Below are 25,943 nucleotides of genomic sequence, written 5' to 3' on the forward strand. Positions count from 1 at the left end.
AGTGAGAAAAGTTAAGAAATTCCCAATTACATGTATCATCTTCATCAAAGATTTTAGCCGGATTTGGGAAAGCAAGGTGGATCTTATCTTCCCCGTCCTTGTATTGTAGGCCTGGAGTCCTTTGTGGCTGCTTGACCTTTTTTATGCCACCCAGGAAGCAGTTCCTGCCAGAAACATTCAGATTGTCCAATGTCAACAATGAACAGCAAGTGTTAAGGCTTATAAAAGACAGGGATCCTGGGTTCGAATTGGGGTTTGGATGAGTTTGTGGCTGGTAGGACTGGAATGTTCACAAGACCACTTGAATTTTGACTCAGGTTGGAATATAGGAGTTTCCTTTCTGCTCTAGCAGCTCTTGGTGAACAATGCTAGAGGTTTTGCCTTCTTCATGGACTTCTGGAGCAATGTTGTCACATTAGTGACAGTGCCCTCTGTGTGTGGAGGGCTGTTTTTAGCCGGCTTACGTGTGTCCCACTTGGTGCAATCTGATCAGGTCATTAATAAGACTAGTGTTTGATTGATCTGAGGCAGATGATGAGACACCATCCCAGGTCAGAGGCAGGCTCCTGCTATGTGTCTGTCCTCAGCCTGGTGCCATAGGATCTGATGTCTAGTCCAATGAGGATTTCTTTTGTGTTGAAATGAGGTGAGAAGGCAGTGTGTTTGCCCTGAGCTTCCTTGTGGGAAGGGTACTGGGGTGAGTGCCTACTCAGCTCAATGACTGGAAACCAGGGAGGGAAAGAGAAGGACTGTGGCTAGGTAGGCAGCCCTGGGGCAGCATACAGAGGCTTTTCCAAAGTCCAGTCCTAGGAGCCAGGCAAGTGGTATGTCTCAGTCTCATGAGACATTTCTGGCATATTCTTTGCTCAATAGATTTTAGGTCTGCTGCTGGTTATTACAAATTGAGATTTCCCCTTGTCTTTTGATGCATTTTCCTTTCTGGTTGACGGGTTCCAGGTATGAACACATAAATGACAAGTAATCCATGCCAAATACCAATAGAATAGAGCAAGTAGACCTTGAGAATTGGGAACCCTAGGTTCTGGGTGGCACAGCTTTTATTACCTGAAGCTTGTCATTAGGTTGCTTGTGCATAGCCACCCTGAGGTGAGATAGGCTTCTAGTTCTTCCTCAGGGGACCTGCTTCATGGTGGTTAAGGGCTCTTTCCTGCTTCTGAGATGGGTTTCCCTTTCTGGCACAGGCATTGCCCCAGGGCCTCCTGACACATCCTGGGCTTTGCACCTGTGTTTGCCCCTCACCCCTTCTGCTGCTCCCCGTGCCCACGCTCCTGCTTTATCTCCACCTGGGCTCTGTGTCCTCTTGGGAGGAACCCTCATTGCCCGGCCAGGAAGACAACCTGTGTTTGGAGTGAAAGTTGCTGCGCTGTCCTTCAGGCCTCCCTCAGTTATCCCTGGGTATCCTTCAGGTTGTTTGTTAATTGTGGCAAGAGTTTCATTTTATTTACAGTATGAATAGGTGTGTGAAAAATTAATATGGAGTTTTACTTATTGATGCAGTTTAAAATAAGTAAGAGGCTTGGGCTGGAGCTATTATATCCTGTACACAATCTCATTGCTGTAAATTAGGAATTTACAGCAATGAGATTGCTGAATGAAATTACAATGAAATTACAAATTTCAGTAATCTCTTAAACACACACACCAAAAGTTCTTTTATTTTATTTTAAAGATATATTCAATTTATTCTAACTTGGAGGGGGCATTAAACCCTTGACATTCAATTATGTGTGCCCTGGATGCTTGTGAGAATTCCCTTAGACATCCTTCAGAAGTCTCTTGAAGCATTAAGAGCTTTTAAACCAATCATATTGCAAAATTTAATTCATTTTCAGAAAAGTGCACAGAACAAAATGTGCTCAGCTCGCTGCAACTGTCACCTGCATGAGCACCCCCTTGTTTAGAAAGAGGGATTAGGGTATTTTTTAGTTCACCAACTGCAGTTTGTTCCACTGGAGTAAACTTTATTTTTGGATTCTTTATGCAAATAAATCTCACAGTGTATACTGAGATTAATTTCAGTTTTTAAAGTAAGTAAAATCAAGGTGCAAAATTGATGGATTAGTAGGAGACTAATCCCCACGTAAACTTGGATGATTGGCTTTTCATTTCCGTCTAGGTGGGAACTGCCTAAGGCTTCTTGGTCTAAATCTTTCTTGATCCCTTGCCAGTGGTAGCTAGCACCTGTCTAAAAGGCAAGGCTGCTTTGTGCCTAGAGGTAATTTCATTGATAGGAGATTATGTTTATTATTATTGGCTTGGTGGATTTACAAAAAAAAGGGAAATAATTTTTTTTCATTGTATTCTTATATTCATACTTTTACATTTTTATTTTCTTCTGAAAATTTAAATTGCCCTAGCCCCAATTTGGACACTTCAGAAGACTGTAGCTCATGTAAGTCTTTAACTGATATTGTTAAATGCCCAAATAAATTTGTACAAATTATCCAGTTTGTAGCAAGAAAATAGTATAGTTTTCCTGTTAGGTTTTCCACCAGAAAGCCAAAATGAAAGGAGAAGGTATTCATTTTTCCCTTTGAAAGCATTGTGTCAGTTCTTAAGTTTGGCAATGGCTCTATGATGGGTCAGCCATTAAACTCATGGCTGGGAGGGTGGATTTCATCAAAGTGACATTGGTACTGCTTTTTGTTTGTTTGTTTGTTTCAGTTCTGGGAATTGAACCTAGGGCCTTGCACATGCTAGGCAAGAGTTCTACCACTAAGCTCCCAGTCCCTCTGGAGCTTTTGAGGTGGAGTCTTGGGAAGGATTATCCGGCAATGGGAATGCATTTACAAATTTCTGGAGGAATGATTTGTCCAATGATCATGGAAGGGTCCAAGTTTGCAGACCAGAGATATGATTAAGACAGATTCTGGTCTAGTGATTCTCAGCCCCGGCTGCACACTACAAACATTTTTGGACCTATAAAAAAAAGTCTGATGTTCAGGTACCACAGGCCAGTTTATTATCAAGCCTTTAAGGAAGGGCAGGGTTCAGACATGGGTGTGTTTACAAAGCTGTGCCGCCAAGGTTGAGATACATTTCTCTTTGTTTCCAGCCCCCAAGGACCAAAGCCAAATCTTAACACCTTAATTTCCTAGCACCTGCCCATACATAGTAAATACGTCACTATCCTCTCAGGAATTAGCTCATGGATGCAATAGGCCTCCTGCTTCCCCTCTCCTCCTCCTCATATCAGATCTGTCAGTCATCAACTCCCTTGGACTGAATTATTTGTAAGTGTAAGGACATGCTTAAGAGTCAGGTTAAAGCCAGCCTGTCTAAGTTGAAATCACTCTACCACTTAGGGAGGGTGGTGGGGGCCGTAGGGATTGTGTATAGAAACTTATCAGTCTCAGCTTAGAGCATTAGATATTCTCGAGGATTAATGAGTAAATATGGTTAAAGCATTTACATAAGTATATGCAAATTAAATATGTGTAAAATACATACATATGTACAAACACATAATATAGATAAAATTAGTAAATATCTAAAGGTGTCAAAACATATACGATACCTGGCACAGCAAGCCCTCAAAGCAGGCTGCTATAACTGCTTTTTAATTGTTCTCATCTGTCTTCTCAAATCATTTCCTTCCTCTGTGTAGCTCCTGCCAATCCCTGGTTCTCATTGTCTATAGTTAAATGGAAAGAGTGAAAGATTTGAAAATGAAGACAGTAGCTTTCCGTGTGTGAGTCAGGAGGAATAGAAACAAGTTAAAGCTGAAGCGGACTTGGGTGATACACAAATGAAATTAGTATTGCAGCCAAAGATATGCTTTGATCCCATATTCAACCTATTCAAGTTACCCATTCCCTAGAACAATAAGTCTAACAGACTAGAAAAACTAAAACAGGCTACTTTTGGACCCAATGAGAAAGGTTTAAAAGAAGAAACTGGTTAGTTTTAGATCTATTTTTATAATTTGCACAATTTTAGAACAAATAGTTGCTTCTTCTTTTTATTCACTGTTTGCATGCCCTGCCTTATTGAGGAGACGACCACAGTACTGAAAACAGTTCTGAAAGCATGTCTGGTAGGTAAGATCTGTTTCAATTTCATTAATTATAGAAATATAATTAAGCACAGAGACCTTTATTTTTGTTTTGAAGTAGTGTGCACCTCACTTGCTAATCATTACTTGAGGACATATTAATTACTACATGGTGTTAGAGAGTACTTGCATGGAAAATAATCCTTTGCTAGGAAGCAAGATAGCAAAGCAGGCTGAGCCAAAGACAGAACTCAGGGTTTATCAATCTTATTTTTTTAAACTTTTTTGAAGAACTAATTCTTTGTTGTATTGATCATATATTTTGTTCTTTATTTTCACTTTCAATAATTTTGGCTTTGATCTTTATTATTTCTCATCTTCTGATTTTGGAGTTAGTTTGCTCTTTCTAGGTTTTCAGGTGGAACATAAGCTTATTTGTTTGGAATCTCTCTATTTTTTTACTTCAGGCTTTCAATGCAGTGAATTTTCCTCTTACTATTGCTTTCATACTGTCCCAGAGATTTGGTAATTTGTAACTTTATTTTTATTTGTGTCTAAGAATTTCTTAATTTCTTCTTTTGTTTCTTTTTTAAATCCATTCTTTATTTAAGAGTATTATTTAATCCCCATGTGGTTTCTATTATTTTTCTTGCTACTGATTTCTAGTGTCATTCCATTATGGAATGATAGGATGCATGGGATTATATTAATATTTTTTATACTTTCTAAGAATTATATTGTAACCTAGAATATGGTCTATTTTGGAAAAAGTTCCATTAGCTGTTGAAAAGAAGATATAATCAGCTGTTTTGGGGTGAAAGATTCTGTAGATATCTTTTAGGTCCATTTGATTTATAGTATTATATAAGTAGGAAATGTCTTTATTGATTTTATGCTTTGATAACCTTTCTATTGGTAATAAGGGTGTGTTGAAATCACCCAGCATTTTTGTATTGGGGTCTACCTGGAATTTAATGTCAAGGAATATATTTTTAATCTAATGGGGTGCATTGACATTTGGGGTATACACATTTACTATCATTATATTTTTCTGTTGGCTCATTCCCTTTACCAGGAAGTAATTGCCTTCTTTGTCTCTTCTGATTATTTTTTACTTGAAATCAGCTTTTTCAGATATGAGAATAGCTACTCCAGCTTGTTTTTGGAATCCATGTTCAAGGAGTATGTTTTTACACTCTTTTACCCTCAGCCTATGGGTGTCATTGCCTATAAGATGAATCTCTTGCAAACAGAATATCATTGAATTTTGGTTTTTAATCCATTATGCTAATATGTGTGTTTTAATTTGTGAGTCAAGGCCATTTATGTTCAGTGTTATTATGAATATGTGTTTATAGTTTGTTTTCATTTTAAATTTTAGTTATATTTGATTCTGTCCTCTCATTTAGATGATTGATCTTCTATTGATCATCTATTTGGAAGTTGGGGGATTTGTTTTTGAGTTCCTCTGTGTGCAGTTTATCTTTGATAATTCTTTGTTTTGATGGGTTGGTTGTCAACTGTTCTTTTAGTTTATCCTTGTTATTGAAAGTTTTTATTTCTCCATCAAATATGAAAGAGAGTTTTACTGGATAGAGCAATCTTAATTGGCAATTATTTTTTCTTTCTTTGTGTTTGTGTGTGTGTGTGTGTGTGTGTGTTGCTAGGGATTGAACCCAGGACCTTGTGTGTGCAAGGCAAGCACACTACCAACTGAGTTATATCCCCAGCCTAACAATTATTTTCTTTTAGAGCCTGGAATATCTCATTCCAGGTCCTCCTTGATTTTAGTGCCTGAGTTGAGAAGTCAGAAGTGAGCCTTATTGGTTTGCCTCTTAATGTGACCTTAAGTTTCTCTCTTGCAGCTTTCAATAGTCTTTCCTTGTATTCTGTATTTTAATTATGATGTGTCTTGGAGAGGATCTCATCTGATAAGTCTATTTAGGGTCTTGTGTGCTTCCTGTATGTGTATGTCTATCTCATTTATGACATGAGGAAAGTTTTCTGTGATTATCCAATTGAAAATGTTCTTAATTCTATTAGCTTATATCTCCATGTTCTTTTCTATCCCAATGATTCTCAGGTTTGGTCTCTTGATCTTGTTCCATATTCTTTTATATTCTGGTCATGTTCTAATCTTTTTCTCTTTAGTGTATTTTGTGTACTTGAGTCTATGTATCCTGTCTTTCAAGCCTGAGGTTCTGTTTTCAAGGCAGAAGTTATGTTTTCTATGCAATCTAATCTGTTGATGATGCTTTTAAGTGAGTTTTTTTATTTGATTTATTATATATTTCATTTCCAGGAATTCTGTTTAGTTTCATTTTAGCATTTCTATTTCCTTATTGAAATGGTTTTTTATCTCCTCTATTTGCTCTCTTAATTTAGTCCTTGGACCTTTTTGTAGTTAATTGAACATTTTAATAATCAGTTTTTATGATCTTTTTCTGAAATTTAATCCACTTTTTTTCCAGAAAATAGTCTGGAAAGGTGAGAAAAAGTTTGAAATATTTTTAAAAATGCCACCAGAGGAGAGGTAGGAGGTAGGTAGCAGTTGTTAGCACACTGAGGAGTAGGCTTCCACTTTGTAAGTCTGGTGTTGAGGAGCTGTTGGGAAGTGCATCCTTCCTCTAATCCACCATCTTCTCTCCCCTTAAATGTTGTTTTTTTTGAAGCTGATTCTCTGTTCAAATCCTGGCTCCTGGAGTGCCCTGATGGTCCTAGGGATCAGAAGCCTTGTGTGATCCCAGGCTGGACTACTATCTTTGAGCACTGTCTGAACCTTCTTGGCACTGGTGATGGCCCAAGAACCTCATAGAATATACTGAGGAAGGAGAAGTGCCTAGTTACCCATAGGATGGCTCTCCCATGACAACTCAGACTAAGCAGGTAGCCAGGAACTGGACATTCTAGGTGTGGCCCCAAGTGAAGGCAGTGTTGTCTACCTGAAAATTGTTGCATTTTTCCATGATTCGCATCCATCACTACAGGAAAATAAATTGTTAATAACAGTAGTGAACATTCACATGTACTTTCTTAGAGCCAGGCACAATTCCCATGTATAATTTAGTTCTCATAACTGTTGGGGATCATGTTATTCGAATCCCACATAACTGAAGAAATCAATCGTAGAGAGACTTAGTGACCTAATTAATTTGAGGGCCCTCAATCATGAAAATAGTGGCCAGTGTATATAACAGGGAAATTTTCTGAGGTTCTCTTCCATAATATATTTTAATATGAAGGAAATGTGTTTCTTCAAAAAAAAATCATCATTGAGCACTTCCCAGGCCCCAGGGATACAGTTGTATTCTATTAGGGTGGAAATCAGGAGACAGAAATGCCACAGTGTATAATGTGCTTGGTTGGGAGGGGGTAACCAAGTCTTAAAGGGCAACAAGTGGTTGGGTTGGGCAGGTGCTTGTTAAGCAGGTGACCAAGAGAGCCTTTCAGGTTCAGTCATATAGTAAGGATGTCAGGACGCGAGCATCAGTGGGAAGAGGCAGTAAGAGCGAAGTCCCTAGTCCAGGAGTGCTCTTGCCGGGTGGACAAACGGCAAAGCTTGCCTGGAGGGGAGGCGGACAATGCTAGCCAGAGCTGAGATTCTTCAAATATTGTTAGAATTTAAAAACATCTGACAAGAGTTCCTTTCTTATCTCAAAACTAATCTCTCTTTATCTAGATAAGCAAGAAAGGGCTGATGCCAGCCAACTGTTTTCCTGAAGATACCAAGTCTCTGGTGATGTTCTGGATTCCATGTAACTCTTGAATGGAGCTGAAACTGTCCAAGTGAGGTGACTCTAATGAAGAGTCCCAGCCCCTGCCCACAGGTGGGAAAAGCTTCACCAATGATTCTCCCCCGGAGACCCAACATGGCTGCCGACGAAGAGGCAGGACATTCAATGCCTCCATGGTAAGGGGATCAGAGAGACTCATTAATACATCTACATGCGTCCTGCTGACAAACTTCAAGCAAAATTCCACTGAAAGGAGACCTACCGGGAACTAGTAAGTTTAATTGGAGGTGTCAGGTTGTCACAGACTACTGAATCTCGGCAACGCAGAGCAGGGGCACAGTCCCGCCGGGGCTGCCAAATGGCTGCTGCCCACACGTTGCAGTGAACATAGGAGCGGTGCTGCCTGCCTGGGCTGCAGCTGGCCTGGCTCTGGGAACCGCGGCCGGCTGCTACTCACACATAGCAGCAAACTTAGGAACAGGCGCTACCTGCCTGGGCCCACACAGGCCCGGCTCTGTGAACCGACGCTGGCCGCCGCCAGACAAGCGGCCCACATGGTGCAGTGAGCTAAGGAGCGGGCGCTGCCTGCCTGGGCCCCTGCGGGCAGGCCCGGCTCTGTGAACCGCCGCCCACACGCTCCAGCAAACTTATGAACGGGCGCTGCCTGCCAGGGTGCACCCCCGCTCTGGCTCTGTGAACCGCCACCGGCCGCCGGACGGCTGCTGCCCACACGTTGTGGGGAAAGTGGGAGCGGGCGCTGCCTGCCTGGGCCCTCGCCGGCCAGGCTCTGTGAGCGGCCATGGGCTACAGCCAAATGCCCGCTGCCCAAATGTTGCAGCGAACGAGGGGACGGGCACTGCCTGCCTGAACCCCCCCCATCCGGCTCTGTGAACTGCCACCGGCCGCCGCCAAGCGGCCACTGCCTACACACTTGCAGTGAGTGGGGGAGAGGGCGCTTCCTTCCCCGGCCCCGCCGGCCCGACTCTGTGAACCTCCTCTGGCGGTTTGGAGCTGCAGATGACCACCCCCCACCTGCCAGCCCGGTGCTGCAAATGACCCCTGACCAGCTCTGCGAAAGGCCCCGCCCACACGGCGAACAGCAGGAGTGGAGACCCGCCCAGTCCAGGAGGAAGAACTGTTGCACAGTGATTGATTCCCGCCTACTGAGAGGAGAAACTTGGACCGGTGGGCATAGCTACTGGAAGAGCAGTTAATCGAACTCTAGGACTGCATTTATAAATTGTTTTTTTTGCTGTCTTTTTAATGTTTTTAAACACATCTTATTTTATTTTATTCTATTTTTTAATTTCATTTTTCATTTCTACTATTATTATTTTTCTTTAAATTCTTTTTAATTTTCTATTTTTTTCTTTCCTTCTTTTCTTCTGTTTTACATTTCTTTTCAATTTTCTTATTCCCCCTTCCTTGAATTCTACCTGCTTACTCTCATTCTCTTTAGTGACTTCTTCCCATCCCTTCTAATACCTTTCCTCCAAGCATCAAATAAATTTATAGGAGTAAACAGTAACTCAGCAGTAAAACAGAACAAGAAACAATATGAATAGCATGAAAAAGCAAGGAAGAAAAGGAGAGCAAACAATGCAGGGCAGCCTAAATATTCAGGAGGATATAGAGTCACCAGAAAAATGGTCATATAAAGAACTCATGGAACACCTGAGACAGATGGAACAGAACCTTAAAGAGGATACGAGACAGCAAATTCAAGCAGCCAAAGAACATATTGAGAATGAATTACATAAACAGATAAAAAAGAAGTTAAGCATCTTTATCAGGAGATAAAGATTATAAAAAAGAACCAAACAATAATCTTAGAAATGAAGGAAATTATAAACCAAATTAAAAACTCAAATGAGAGTATCATTAATAGACTGGAGCAAGTAGAAGCCAGAACGTCAGATAATGAAGACAAAATATATCATCTGGAAAAGAGTCTAGCCAACTCAGATAGGCTGGTTAAAAATCACGAGAGAAACATACAAGAGATATGTGATAATATAAAAAAAACAAATTTAAGAGTCATTGGGATAGAGGAAGGGATAGAGATTCAAACCAGGGGAATGAGTAATCTACTAGATGAAATAAATATAGAAAACTTTCCAGAAATAAAAAAGGAAACAGATATACAAATTGTAGATGCATACAGGACACCGAGCACACAAAATCACAGTAGACCAACGCCAAGACACATTGTTATGAAGATATCCAATATACAGAACAAAGAGAAAATATTAAAAGCTATAAGAGAAAAGAGAAAGATTACATTCAGGGGTAAACCAATAAGGTTAACAACGGACTTTTCAACTTAGATGCTGAAACCGAGAAGATTCTGGAACAACGTATTTCAAACACTGAAAGACAATGGATGCCAACCAAGAATTCTGTACCCAGCAAAATTAAGCTTCAGATATGACAACAAAATAAAAATCTTTCACAATAAACAAAACCTAAAAGAATTTGCAGCCAGAAAACCAGCATTGCAAAGCATCTTCAGCAAAACACTTCACGAGGAAGAAATGAAAAACAATAAGCAAAGCCAACAGTGGGAAGTACCCCAGTAAAGACAGACGGAGGGGGGAAAGCTAATCATGGAGAAACAAACGAAATTTAAAAAAAAAGAAAGAGATAAATAATCAAACATGGCTGGAAGTACAAACCATATATCAACAGTAACTCTAAACATTAATGGTTTTAACACTCCAATAAAGCGACATAGGCTGGTAACATGGATTAAAAAAACAAATTCAACAATATGCTGCCTCCAGGAGACACACCTGACTGGAAAAGACATATACAGGCTGAAGGTGAAAGGTTGGGAAAAAATATACCACGCACACGGTCCTCGCAAGCAAGCAGGGGTGACCATCCTCATATCGAATAAAATCGACTTCAAGACTAAATTAATCCAAAAGGATAAGGAAGGACATTATATACTGTAAAAAGGAACCATTAAACAACAAGATATAAGAATTATCAATATTTATGCACCAAATAATGGTGCTGCGAAGTTCATAAAACAAATTCTCCTCAAGTTCAAGAATCAAATAGACCACAACACAATAATTATGGGTGAATTCAACACACCTCTCTCACCATTGGACAGATCCTCCAAGCAAAAGTTGAATAAAGAAACTATAGCACTCAATACCACAATCAATAACATAGTCTTAACTGACATATATAGAATATACCAACCATCATCGAATGGATATACTTTTTTCTCAGCAGCACATGGATCCTTCTCAAAAATAGACCATATATTATGCCATAGGGCAACCCTCAGTAAATATGAAGGGGTGGAGATTATATCATGCATTTTATCTGATCATAATGGATTGAAACTGGAAATTAATGATAAAAGAAGGAAGGGAAAATCCAATATCACATGGAAAATGAACAATATGTTACTGAATGATCAAGGGGTTACAGAAGACATAAAGGAGGAAATCAAAAAATTCTTATAGATAAATGAAAATTCAGACACAACCTATCAGAATCTATGGGACACAATGAAAGCAGTTTTAAGAGGGAAATTCATCGCCTGGAGGTCATTCCTCAAAAAAAGGAAAAACCAACAAATAAATGAGCTCACACTTCATCTCAAAGCCCTAGAAAAGGAAGAGCAAAACAATAGCAAATGCAGCAGAAAGCAAGAAATAATTAAAATCAGAGTGGAAATCAATGAAATTGAAACAAAAGAAACTATCAAAAAAATTAACAAAACTAAAAGTTGGTTCTTTGAAAAAATAAACAAGATTGACAGACCCTTAGCCATGCTAATGAAGAGAAGAAGAGAGAAAACTCAAATTACTAACATAAGGGATGAAAAAGGCAATATCACAACAGATGCCACAGAAATACAGAAGACAATTAGAAATTATTTTGAAAACCTATATTCCAATAAAATAGAAGATAGTGAAGACATCCATAAATTTCTTAAGACATATGATTTGCCCAGACTGAGTCAGGAGGACACACACGATTTGAACAGACCAATATCAATGGATGAAATTGAAGAAGCAATCAAAAGACTACCAACCAAGAAAAGCCCAGGACCGGATGGGTATACAGCAGAGTTTTACACAACCTTTAAAGAAGAATTAATACCAATACTTTTCAAGTTATTCCAGGAAATAGAAAAAGAGGGAGTTCTTCCAAATTCATTCTATGAGGCCAACATCACATTGATTCCAAAACCAGACAAAGACACATCAAAGAAAGAAAACTACAGACCAATATCTCTGATGAACCTAGATGCAAAAATCCTCAATAAAATTCTAGCGAATCAGATACAAAGACACATCAAAAAAATTGTGCACCATGATCAAGTAGGATTCATCCCTGGGATGCAGGGATGGTTCAATATACGGAAATCAATAAATGTTATTCACCATATCAATAGACTTAAAGATAAGAACCATATGATCATCTCGATAGATGCAGAAAAAGCATTCGACAAAGTACAGCATCCCTTTATGTTCAAAACATTAGAAAAACTAGGGATAACAGGAACTTACCTTGATATTGTAAAAGCTATCTACGCTAAGCCCCAGGCTAGCATCATTCTGAACCGAGAAAAATTGAAGGCATTCCCTTTAAAATCTGGAACAAGACAGGGATGCCCTCTATCACCACTTCTATTCAATATAGTTCTCGAAACACTGGCCAGAGCAATTAGACAAACGAAAGAAATTAAAGGCATAAAAATTGGAAAAAAAGAACTTAAATTATCACTATTTGCAGGTGACATGATTCTATACCTAGAAGACCCAAAAGGGTCTACAAAAAAACTACTAGAACTGATAAATGAATTCAGCAAAGTGGCAGGATATAAAATCAACACGCACAAATCAAAGACATTTCTGTATATCAGCGACAAAACTTCTGAAACGAAATAAGGAAAAACACTCCATTCACAATATCCTCAAAAAAAAAAATACTTGGGAATTAACCTAACAAAAGAGGTGAAAAATCTATACAATGAAAACTACAGAACCCTAAAAAGAGAAGTAGAAGAAGATCTTAGAAGATGGAAAAATATACCCTGTTCATGGATAGGCAGAACTAACATCATCAAAATGGCGATATTACCAAAAGTCCTCTATAGTTTTAATGCAATGCCAATCAAAATCCCAATGGCATTGCTTGTAGAAATAGATAAAGCAATCATGAAATTCACATGGAAAAAAAGAAGACCCAGAATAGCAAAAGCAATTCTAAGCAGGAAGTGTGAATCAGGTGGTATAGCAATACCAGATTTCAAACTATACTACAGAGCAATAGTAACAAAAACAGCATTGTACTAGTACCAAAACAGGCGCGTGGACCAAAGGTACAGAATAGAGGATACAGAGACTAATCCACAAAGTTACAACTATCTTATATTTGATAAAGGGGCTAAAAGCATGCAATGGAGGAAGGATAGCATCTTCAACAAATGGTGTTGGGAAAACTGGAAATCCATATGCAACAAAATGAAACTGAATCCCCTCCTCTCACCATGCACAAAAGTTAGCTCAAAATGGATCAAGGACCTTGATATCAAATCAGAGACTCTGAGTATGATAGAAGAAAAAGTTGGCTCCGATCTACATATTGTGGGGTCAGGCTTCAAATTCCTTAACAGGACACCCATAGCACAAGAGTTAAAAGCAAGAATCAACAAATGGGACTTACTTAAACTAAAAAGTTTTTTCTCAGCAAGAGAAACAATAAGAGAAGTAAACCGGGAGCCTACATCATGGGAACAAATTTTTACTCCTCACACTTCAGATAGAGCCTTAATATCCAGAGTATATAAAGAATTCAAAAAATTAGACAATAAGACAACAAACAACCCAATCAACAAATGGGCCAAGGACCTGAACAGACACTTCTCAGAGGAGGACATACAATCAATCAACAAATACATGAAAAAATGCTCACCATCTCTAGCAGTCAGAGAAATGCAAATCAAAACTACCCTAAGATACCATCTCACTCCAGTAAGATTGGCAGCCAATATGAAGTCAAACAATAACAAGTGCTGGTGAAGATGTGGGGAAAAGGGTACTCTTGTACATTGCTGGTGGTACTGCAAATTGGTTCGGCCAATTTGGAAAGCAGTATGGAGATTCCTGGGAAAGCTGGGAATGGAACCACCATTTGACCCAGTTATTGCCCTTCTTGGTCTATTCCCTGAAGACCTTAAAAGAGCGTACTACAGGGATGCTGCCACATCGATGTTCACAGCAGCACAATTCACAATAGCTAGACTGTGGAACCAACCCAGATGCCCTTCAATGGATGAATGGATTTAAAAAATGTGGCATTTATACACCGTGGAGTATTACGCAGCACTAAAAAATGACAAAATCATGGAATTTGCAGGGAAATGGATGGCACTAGAGCAGATTATACTTAGTGAAGCTAGCCAATCCCTAAAAAACAAATACCAAATGTCTTCTTTGATATAATGAAAGCAACTAAGAATAGAGCAGGGAGGAAGAGCAGGAAGAAAAGATTGACATTAAACAGAAACACTAGATGGGAGGGAAAGAGAGAGAAAAGGGGAATTGCATGGAAATGGAAAGAGACCCTCATTGTTATAAAAAACTACATAAAAGAGGTTGTGAGGGGAATTGGAAGAAAAAACAAGGTGAGAAATGAATTACAGTAGATGGGATAGAAAGAGAAGATGGGGGGAAGGGGGATAGTAGAGGATAGGAAAGGTAGCAGGATACAACAGTTACTAGTATGGCATTATGTAAAAATGTGAATGTGTAACCAATGTGATTCTGCAATCTGTATTTGGGGTAAAAATGGGAGTTCATAACTCACTTGAAACTAATGTTTGAAATATGATATGTCAAGAGCTTTGTAAGGTTTTGAACAACCAATAAAAAAAAATGATTCTCCCCCTACTCAGCCTAAGAGGCAGGCAGTGTTCTTGTCCTTTTCTTTTCGTCATTCCTCCTATTCTACCCAGGTCCATGTGAGGTGGACATGAGGATTAGGTTAAAGGATGACAAGGGAGTGGTTGCTGCTCTGGAAAAAGACCCAGTGGAGACTGACCTGCCAGAATGAGGTGCATTGAAACTGAGAAATAACATCAAATGTATTTTCATGTTTTAGATTTGCATTAGAATTCAACAACATGACAACATGTCATTGCATTGACTCCTTGGGATATTTACATGTCCATTTAAAGTTGCTGTTGGTTATGCAATGCTGGTGGCTCTTAGGGTATTCAGTGATTTGCCAGGATCAATTTGGGTCTGTACATATGTGAAGATAAGTTTTATAGCAAAGAATGAGAGGATTAAATTTTACCCATAGGTCATTGCAATTCAAGTATGAACTTATATTTTCTATAATAATCTTTTAAATTCCAATATTTCTCAGTGTCATACCTTTTGCATTTTTAGTCTGGAGATATGTATTTATTTAAAAATTGTATGTGAAATTATCAATCACATTTATATAAGTAATACCTTTTCTCTATCTCTTAGGATTAATGACATTAAATCTCACTCTAAACACAGCACTACTGAAAATGAAAGTATCTTGATTATAAAATATGATTCTCTGATTTACTTGAGGAAAATGACAACATTTATATAGAGGGTGTTTACATAATATATAAGTACTTTTTCCCCAGAAACAAAATTGAACAAGTGACTCCCTGGATCCTTTCCTGGGGACAGTTTTTGTAAGTAACTATGAATATACAAAATGTAATATTATCTGTAATTTATTTCTTACATAAAATAACTCTAAGTATCTCAGAAGAATATAAACTAATATTCAGTTAATTGATCTAATGTGGTTGGATTATTTTTCTTTGATAATGATGCTCCTTTCAAATGCTACAGAATTTCCTTAGTGTTTTTGGATGAAATTAAAAAACAAATACTTTAAAGAAGTCTTCTCTTAAGGAAATATGAGGACTAAATATGTGTGCTCATCTGTCCAATATGGACAGGTAGTAGACACAAAAGGAGATTGCTAGTGTAGGGAAACTGGCTAGTGTTTAATCTGAGCAAAAAAGTCAAGGTCAAGTTTTATCATAGGAGAAGGGCTGGGTAAAGCAGGATATCTCTCCTGGCTCATGTTTTATTTTTATACCTTTATTCTTGGGTGGATTTTTTTTCCCATGTAAGAAAGATTTCCTTGAACTTTGCCTTTAGGAAACCTAAAGTTTAAGTTGAACTCTACAGCTGTTCTACCAAGAGAGCCTGGGCTAAAGGTTACATTAACCCACCAGCAGCATTCAAACAATATACATAAAATGTTAAAGGAAAATTTGTGAAGATGAAGATGAAAACATCTGGTGCGTGGAAACAAACTGAGTTGTGGACCGGTGCGCAGTAAAATAGTCACATTCTATTCACGTGGAGGGCATGTGTTTGATGCACATGTGTGACACTCATGCTCAGTTAATTTTTCTCATATCCTTTAGAAGAAAAGTGTTGGTGCCACCTGGGTGCCTGGGGCCTTTGGCTGTAATGTCTATGAAGGAAAATGTTGGGAGACCCAAGTGCCCAAAGCACTGACAGAAGTGACAGCTTCTGTGGCCAGTCTCCTTGAATCTCTTGAAAGCAATTCCATTGCTGTGCATTTGTAGGAGGTAGGGAGTTTCAGAGCAGGCAAGGACACACACTTCCTGGAATCCTGTAGTTCTTGTTGCCTTTTAAAACTAAACTCTATTTCCACCTGCAGAATATTTCCAAGTCTGCAAAACCCTTCTATGAAATTAGCGACAATCAAGGAACTTCTTATCTGCCAGAAATTATTGCAGAATGGGAGGAAATACAGACTGATGAATGAACCAGAAGCTGAACTTCCTCCAAAGGTATAGAATTTAAAAACCAACTTGGATGAGTCATGGGATATCTGTTTATTTGTTATGATATCTTGAGTTTTTAAAAATAATGCACCATAGACTCACTTTTTATTTCCTTATTTCTGAGAATGCAATTGATTTTCCTAAACTTGCACTTTTATGTTGTTGGATTTCAGAAATAATCACCAACTACTGCAAAATGGACTATTCAGTCTATTTTACTTAAAAAATGTTTTTAAACTTTTCCCTAACAATTTTAGTGTCAAAAGAATGAAAACATTTAGTTGAATTTGAAGTCACATAGGCCATTAAATGTTAATGGAAAGGAGTAGCTAACAGATATTGAGCTCTATTTTTTTTCTTCATTTTTTACTGGAAGGCAGTTGAGAAATAGTTTATGGGAAGAATTTGTCATTAAATTTACTCTCTGTCCATGCCACAATATTTGTAAGTGATTTATCTTTCTTATAAATGACTAACTTATTTTAAAAAATATTTTCATTATTTGCTATGAGTGTGCATAATTGTTTACCTGACCTACAGGTCTTTGTAGAGGTTCCTTTTGTACACATCTTTTTCTTTGTTTGTTTTCTAGCTTATGAAAAGTTGAAAATATGTTTCAATTTCATCAAATTAAAATGTGTGCCTCTAGAGAGAGCTAATGCAATGGTCCATGATGTGTGATTTTATTATAAAGGCTCAGTCTTATATAGCCATCAGATTGTTCTTAATCTTCCTTAACTTGAATCAGGACAGGCCTTTATAATTTCCAAGGGCCTTTTTGCATCTAATGTCAGTTTAGCTAAAAAAAAAAATGCATTGAAGAAATGAACACGCAAAGGAGTTGGGGATTTGCCCAACTGGCACACTGAGTCAGTGGTAGAGCCTAGCCTGGCTCTGTTTGTCCATGGATCCTGATGCTACTTCTTGTCCCATGGCATGGTACGTGTAATGGTTGGAATCTTATAGGTTGAAGCTCAGTCTCTTCAAACTGATCAAGTCCTGGCAGATAGAGCCGGAGGATCCTAAAAAGCAAATTGTATCCTTGCCTGAGAAATGCCATTCACTTGGAAGTGTTTGCTGAAAAAAGTGATTTATAGCATTTGCTGCACAATGGAATCACCTAGGGAGTTTTTAAAAAGACTGTGCCACCAGAAATGTCGGCTTATTGCTCTGGGAGTAGCCTGGCCTTAGGACTTGTTAAAAGCTCCCACAGTGATGGTCATGTGCTGCCAAGATGGAGAGCCCTACTGGGAGAGGGCATTGGTCATATTGTATTTGGGAATCAACCCAGGAGATGGTCCCCAGAGTTCTTTTCTCTCAAAAGATTGATGACTGGAGGGTTTCAGCATTCCAGTTCTCTTACTAATCGTGCGCTCTTTGTTAAGAAAGTTTCGTGCCAATAAAGGGGGGATGTTCACCTAGGATTGCTGCGTGGATCATGTAATAGTTTGGGGGTTCTCTGACAGCTGTTGCCACTGTTTCAGCATCCGTCTGTTTATGAGTTTATACAGTTAATAGTCTGTTCAATAAATGTTGACAAAAGTATCTATGAGAAGTCAGCCCGGATAAGAGTATAGAATCGAAAAAGGAGCAAGTCACGGTCCTTTCTCTCAGAAGACTCTAGTGCAGTGGGAACAATGGTACATACACATAAATAATTTTCACATGGTGTGTATTATCACACAGGTGGGGACAAAGTGAAGTGGGTTTCTAGGAACATGGGTGACATTTGTTTGGGGCTTAAAGGTGAGAGACTGTCTGGGAAGAGTTGATCTCCGCCCCCTGGAAGGGAAGCAGAGGAGCCCCAGGGAGGAGATGAGAATGTATCTGGGCCCTGGGATAGTTTCAGGGAAGGGGGACCTTTGGGGTCTTTGGGAAGGTCTTGTGTTGAGGAGTGTTTTGACTTGGTTTTGTGAGCTCTTTTCATCTTTAGATGTTGTGAGGATCCCTGATGTTTGCTAGTGACCTGGAATAGAAAGAGAGAGGAGCCCACTAAAGGCCACCCGGTCATTAGGACAAAGCCCAGTGCAGTAAGGTGATTTGTTCATGGACATTCCTGATAGCTTGCTCACTGAAGACAAGCAAAGCAGGTGGAAGACAGGGGGACCCCTCTGCAGTGATGCGGAGAACAGCAATGGGGTCAGAGGTGTGACCTCTCAAGTTCCAGTTCTGCCACTTCCTAGATGAGAGCTTGGGAAAGTTCATGAGCTTCTCTGAGATTCTTTATCCAAAAAATAGCAACAAGAGAGAATTTGTTGTGGTAGTCAATGAGAGAAGGCAGCTGAGCTTACTCACGTTCTCTACACGTTGAATCAATTCCAGATTGGAGAACGCTCTCAGCAAAAGGTGGTGGATGTGTGAGCACATGTTCTAGTTTTCTACTACGAAGAACAGAGAGCAAGAGAGGTCTCCAAAAATTAGGCTTCAGAAAACAGGGCTGAGGAACTAGAGCCTGAATGAAGTAGAAGAGTTGGGTGGAGTCCAGATGGGCCAGAGGCAAAAGCAAAGCGGGTGTGGGGTTGAAACGTGGGGTTTCCAAGGTCAAAGTGTCAGTCAGCATTGAACCACTGACCCTTGTGTCATTATTCTGCATCTTGATAATTTATATTATCAACTGATGAGCCATTGTAATTTATAAAAATACCTCTCTTCTTAAAGGAGATTGTACTTGTGATAGTTCCTTCTCAACTTGAAGAGTTATTCTGGAGTGTATCTGATACAACCAATAGAGCTTAAATTACTTTTGGTTGAATGGCTTCTGAGGAGATTGCATGGATGGCGGACATGAGAGAATTTGTATTCCATCCCTTGAGTATGAATAAACTAGGTGGTGTGCTGGGATGGGTGCAGCAGCTGGGATGGGTAAAAAGTGAGAAAGCAAGTGCAACTGTTCTGTGACTGTGACCTTTAAAAATTTTGATGAGAGAACAGCCAGAGGTGCTAGAGCATCAGTGCTGGTGCTGGTTCTATTGGCGTCCTCACTCAGTTCCCTGGAGGGCAGTGGTCTGTATAGCGTTGTGGGAACAAGTCAATAGCACAGTCAGTTTTGTTTAATTTCAACAGCTTCTAAGTTTGCATCTTAAATACTTCAAGGTAGATGAGGAGTGTTGATACAAGATCTCTTCCTCCACCTGGGAATAGATCTGCACTCTGGCTGATGACCTAATTTCCCTAACTCTCTCTGTGTGATCTTCAAATAATAGTACCCACTCTGTGCCATCCTGGCCTTGGCATGAGACTGCATTTCCCATTTAATATGTTGGTGCTCAGAAGCCCTGTAGCAGTCCTTCTATTATAGAAGCAACTGAAGAGTGCCCAGGAGGACCTATTCTAGAAGGATTCATGGGGTAACATAAGATGCCCCCACAGCCTACTCCAGTAAGTCTGAGCTAGACCTCTGATTCCACTTGAAGGAAGTTTTTGGAATAACACTCATGTGTATAGTGAACACATTGTGAGTCTTAAAGGGCAAACACAGTAGGTTGGAAGTAAGATCTCTGAGTTCTAGTTCTAACTAGAACTAGCAGGCTTCATGTGAGAACCTGGGACAGTCCCTCAACCCGTGTGGTCTGCAGTGTCCTTGTCTGCAAATAACACTCAGGCCTCTACTGCCAAAACAAATGTTTCATAGAGATTGTTTTTGCATCACTTGCATTTTGGATTATGTACTTCAGATCTTTCCTATTATTACAGATGATCCAATGTTGACTACAAATTGTTCTAGAAAGCTGGATATTGAAAATGTTTGGGCCATTATATCCTCCAATGTTTTTATTTTGTTGCGTAAAAGTAATGACATCAGGGTTATGTTAAGTATTCTGCCTATCTTTCTTATCCTTTAAATACCTTGGAATCCTTCTTCAACTTATTTCTATTGTATCAGTGAAGTTTGGGGAGGGACAGATAGCCTTGGTAACTATCCTTGGTGGTCCAGAGTGAGTGCTGTGTGCCAGCAGCAGGATGATAGACTTTCTTTCCAAGACAGATTCTGTACATTAAGGGATATATTTCCTGTCATGTCTTTATCTCTAGGAAGGAAATCATTTTGGAATGTTAGTGATTTGGATATATAATCACCTATAGTATTGTAATGTCTTGAGGGTCCTTAATTCAAATTCTGCCAGTAGTAAGGTTAGCTCAACCAGAAGAAAAGGTAAAACTAGAAAGACTATCTTAACAATAGGGCTAATATTTATGTGACCCATAGTTTGAATAGGCAAGCACATGCCCTTTTGTATCATACAATGAAGTGGGGGGAAAAGTGTTTTATTCTTCTGTGTTCACTCAACAATCAACACAGAATATTTTTGTGATCACATATAAGGAGATCATCCCATTCTAATCAACCAGTTCTCCAGCAGATTCTCCTGTTGCATACCAAACAATCATTTGTTGAGCTGCATGCAATCCCACAGATGTTTTAAAATTTCTGCATAATAAGCCTGTATATTTGACCTTGTGTATTAATGCATCATGACATTTATGTTGAAAAAGCAAATTCATATTGTCTTCACTTGTGACTTGGACAGGCATACTTTCTTAGTTCTTTGAGTTTTAGGAGTTTTCCATTCAAGATTTTGGCATCCTCTTTTCGGATCATACTGGAAATACCAAGCTTTCTCAAGTTTCTATTGTCCTCAAAACCACATTACTTTGTCCAGTTTCTCTTGAAAGGTCAGTAAATGTCAAGTCTCTGTTTCATTTCAGCACTCTAAATGCATGACACAGTCTTCATAATAGCTTTGCTTTTGCTCAGATTTTCTTGCAGATTGAAGCTGCTCCATGACTCTTAAACAGTAAAATAGATGCCAACATCCCTCCAAATGAGAAAAACAAAATTAAAACTACAATCACATTTTTTCCATCTACCACATGGGCAAAAATCAAGTTTATTAATCATGGTATGCTATAAAATAAATCTTCATAAATTGTTCACAGATGTGCAAGTTATAGATGTATTTTTTCCCTCTTGAATAACTGTTATATAAGTGGAAGTATGTACTAACAGATTTATGATTAATTATATATGAACTGGATAATTAGTTTTGCAGTTTTATCACTAATTTTATTTTTGTACTCCACAACTATCTTTACATACAACTCATTACCTTAAAATTTAGTATATTTTCTGTTTCTAAAATAGGGACTAGTGTTGGGTGTAACCAATTTTTAAAAATGGCCAACAAGTATTCCCATCCCTACACATCTACTTATTTCATGATGTGACTTCTCAACTCCTCTCATTAACAGGCAATCACTTCTCCTGTTCCTGGAGTCTGAGCTGGTTTTATGACTTGCTTTGGCCAATAGAATTCTCCAGAAGCAATGTATGCCTTGTTCTAGCCTTGATCACAAGATTCCTTGCTGATTTCAGGAACTTGCTTGTAAACTTGCCAAATGAATACATGACTGAGCTTGGGTAGCTTGGTAGAAATCTGAAACATTATGGAAGAGTAGAACCAAAATTCCCCAGCCAACAATGAGCCAGCCCCAGTCAGCTTGGCAGCTTGATCTGGAGTTAACCTAGATAAGACCAGAAGAACCACTCAGGTTGCTCCAGCTCATGGCACTGACCCTTAGAATCATGAATTAAATAAATGGTTATTATTGTAAATGGTTGTTTTGGAGTGGTTTGTTAGGCAGCTAATTACTATTCTCATTTAACCTTATTGTAAGTTGCCTGACTGCTTAAAATTTTTGAAATCCTTCCAAGAATACCTATTATTTTTCTACTAATGTAATTTTATTATAAAAAATGGAAAAATAATGAAATGCAGGAAGAATGAAAGTAGTATAATTCCTGTTAAAATGTTTGTGTATATCTTTCCAGTCCGTTTTCTAAATACAGACACATTCATATAAAATTTAATGTATCCTCTTTTTAAATAAAAAAAAGTGTGTTTTGGAACATTCCTGGAAACTTTCTTCCTATACTTGAAGTCCTAGTATTTTTAAAATGTTTGCTTAGTATTCCATAGTACATTTATAGTGATCAACTTGAAAATACTATCAGTTTAAATACTGAACTTCAATTAAATGGTATTATAAATTATAAATATTACTTGCATATTAGCATTCCCATCAGTAATGTATAACAGTGTTTATTTTACTGAACTCTACAACATACTATATATTTATATTGAAATTAGATACTAACTTTGCCAGGATTGGTGACAAATATTAAATATGTGTTAGTCGGGCTTTTCATCACTGTACCAAAAGATCCGACAAGAACAACTTAAAGGAGGTGAAGTATTGTTTGGCTTGTGGTTTCGGAGGTTCAAGCTATGGCTGGCCAACTCCATTGCTCTGGGCCTGAGAAGGCAGAGCATCATGTGGAAAAGGGCATGGCAGAGGAAAGCTTCATAGCTCATGGCAGCTGGGAAGCAGAGTGGGGGGAGAGCAGGATCCAGGGATAAGATATAATCCCCAAGGATACCCCCCACTTACCTATAGTTACCACCCAGTTGTCCATTCAAATTAATCCATTAAATGGATTAATCAACTGATAAGATTACAGTTCATTACCTAAATTCTCTACCTCTGAACCTTGCTATATTGGGTACCATTCTTCCAAAACATCTTTTTGGGAGATATTTCTAGATCCATACCTTAACATTCTACCCCACAAAGTTCATACTCACTTCCTAATTCAAAATTAGTTCATCTCTAAGAATCCCCATAATCTGAACAGTTCCATCGCTGCCCAAAAATTCAAGTTCAAAGTCTTCTCTGAGACTCCATGCTCCTGACTCCAAACACCTGTAAAAATAAAAAATGTTGTATGCATTCAATATATAATAGCACATAGTAAATATTCCCATTTGGCAACTGAGGTACACTGTGGTAAGATGTGATCTCCAAAGGTCTTGGTCAGACCTGCCCCTACTTCCTTGTCAATTGCAACCCAGGTGGCTTGTCTGTTAGGCTGACTGTCCACAGCCAGCAGCTTTTCACTGGTAGACGTTCCATGTTCCTGCCATCTGTTAATTCCTGGGATCTCCATTGCAACTTCAATTTCATTCTCATAGCTTCACATGATGCCCCTCAATGGCTGCCCCAAAGGATTCTGACCCTTTTACACTTGGCCTGGCCTCGAAGGCCTTCTTTTTGAAATTTTGGTGGAAATGTGTATGACTTCCTAATTCCAGCATCCTGTATTCCTGCAGAATCCCAGCCACATGGACAATGCCAAGATCTGCTGCCAGCTCTAATAGGAGCTGGGTCCCTTTGGTTCCCAGCTGCAGCAAACTCTGTATACCTGGATAGCTGAGCCTGGTGAAGTAAATCCTGGAGTAACAATTCCTGGATACCCCTATGGGGGCAGGGCATCTATCTATATCTATCTATCTATCTATCTATCTATCTATCTATCTATCTATCTATCTATCTCTATCTATCTATCTATCTATCTATCTATAATTTTTTTATTTTTGGTACTGGTGATTGAACTCCGTGGCACTCAATCACTGAGCCACATCCCAGCCCTATTTTGTATTTTATTTAGAGACAGGGTTTCACTGAGTCCCTATACATTTTTATGGGTGGTTTCTTCTCCAAAGTTTGCTTTTACACCCTGAGGCTGCCCTAGTTGTGGTCTTGATGATTCCTGAGATGCCCCCAAGGCATGTTTCCTAGTTCTCTGTGTAAAGTACTTATCTTCTCTTTGGTGGTGTAATCTCTTCCACCACCACATCTTTCTTGGTCCCAGTTTTAAACACATGCTTTTCTGGCCAAGGTGCAAGTTTTAAAAATCTTTATTCTCTAATTTCTGCTCCTAATTCTCACAGTAAGCTTGGCTTAAAGCCTCCCGCAATACCTTATCACTGCCTAAACGCTGTGCTAACTTGGAATTTCCTCCACCAGATTAATTAGTCCATCACTTTTAAATTCAGCATCACAGAAAGCCTCAGGGCATAGACAAAATGTTGACAAGTTCTTTGCTAGAATGTAGCATGTGTGGACTTTAGTTCAATTTCCAAGAGTCCTCAACCCCATCTGATAGGAACACACTGTAATGTTTAAATTCCTAACAGCACACTGTTCTTCTGAGATCACACCAGAATCGCCCTTTCAGCTCTGCTTACAAGATTCTAAGGATTCTCCAGCCTGCTTCTCAAGACTTTTCCAAACTACTCCTGCACACTAGTTCCAAACGTTTCTGAACCACCTGGTCAGGTTAGTCATAGCAATGATACTACTTCTCAGTCCCAATTTTTCTGTTGGTCAGATTTTTGTTGCTGTAACCAAAATACCTGTTAAAAACAACTTAGGAGATAAAATGTTTATTTTAGGCTCATGGTTTCAGAGGTTGAGTCCTAGGCCAGCTGACTTCACTGTTCTGGATCTGAGATGGGGCAGAGAACATCATGGAGCAAGAGTGGTGAAGGAACGCTGTTAGCTCATGGCAGCTAAGAAGCAGAAGGAGGGAGGGAGAAGCCAGGGGCACAAGGTACAATTCCCAAGGGCACACCCCAAGTGACCTACTTCCATCAACCACACTCTGCCTGTCTGGAGTTACCACCAAGTATTCTATTCAAAATATGAATCCAATGTTATGGTTTGGATATGAGGTGTCCCTCCAAAGCTCATATTGAGACATGCGAGAAAGTTTAGAGGTGAAAAGGTGGGGATATGAGAGCTGTAATCTAATCCACTTGAGTAGATTAACTGGGTGGTAAATGTAGGCATGTGGAGTGTAGCTAGAGGAGGTGGTCACTGGGGGTTTCCCTTTGGGGCTTGTATTTTGTCACTGTTTATCGGCTTCCCAAGTGCCATGTTTTGAGCCATTTTCTTCTTCCACACTCTTTCGCTATGATGTTCTGCCTCACCTTGAGCAGCAGAGTCAGCTCTCTATGGGCTGAGACCTCTGAAATTCTAAGTGCTAAAGAAACTTTTTCTCCTCTAAAATTGTTCTTGTCAGGTCTTCTGGTTGCACCAGCAAAAAAGCTGACTGAAACATCCATCAAATGTATTAATTCGCTGATTAGGTTACAGCTCTCATACTCATTTCACCTCTGAACATTTCTGCACTCACACATGACTTTTGGGGGCCCATAATATTCTCACCATAACAACAAGTGTACCATTATATAAGCTTTAGGTGAATATAATTCAACCTCCTATCCAAATACTAAACATTCCCATGTACTCCACAAAGTTTTCCCATTCCCTCCTCAGTCAATAGTCACTCTCTCCCTTCAGAGGTATCCATTTTAATTTTCCCTAGTCTAGCATTTAATGAAAATGGAATTAAGTCACACATATTCTTTTGTTTAAATTTTCTTTCATTTGTGATAACATCTTTGTAACAAACACATCCTCTGTGTTATATCTATGCATTGCCTCC

This window comes from Ictidomys tridecemlineatus, chromosome 7, assembly GCF_052094955.1.
Source record: "Ictidomys tridecemlineatus isolate mIctTri1 chromosome 7, mIctTri1.hap1, whole genome shotgun sequence".
Lineage (NCBI taxonomy): Eukaryota > Metazoa > Chordata > Mammalia > Rodentia > Sciuridae > Ictidomys > Ictidomys tridecemlineatus.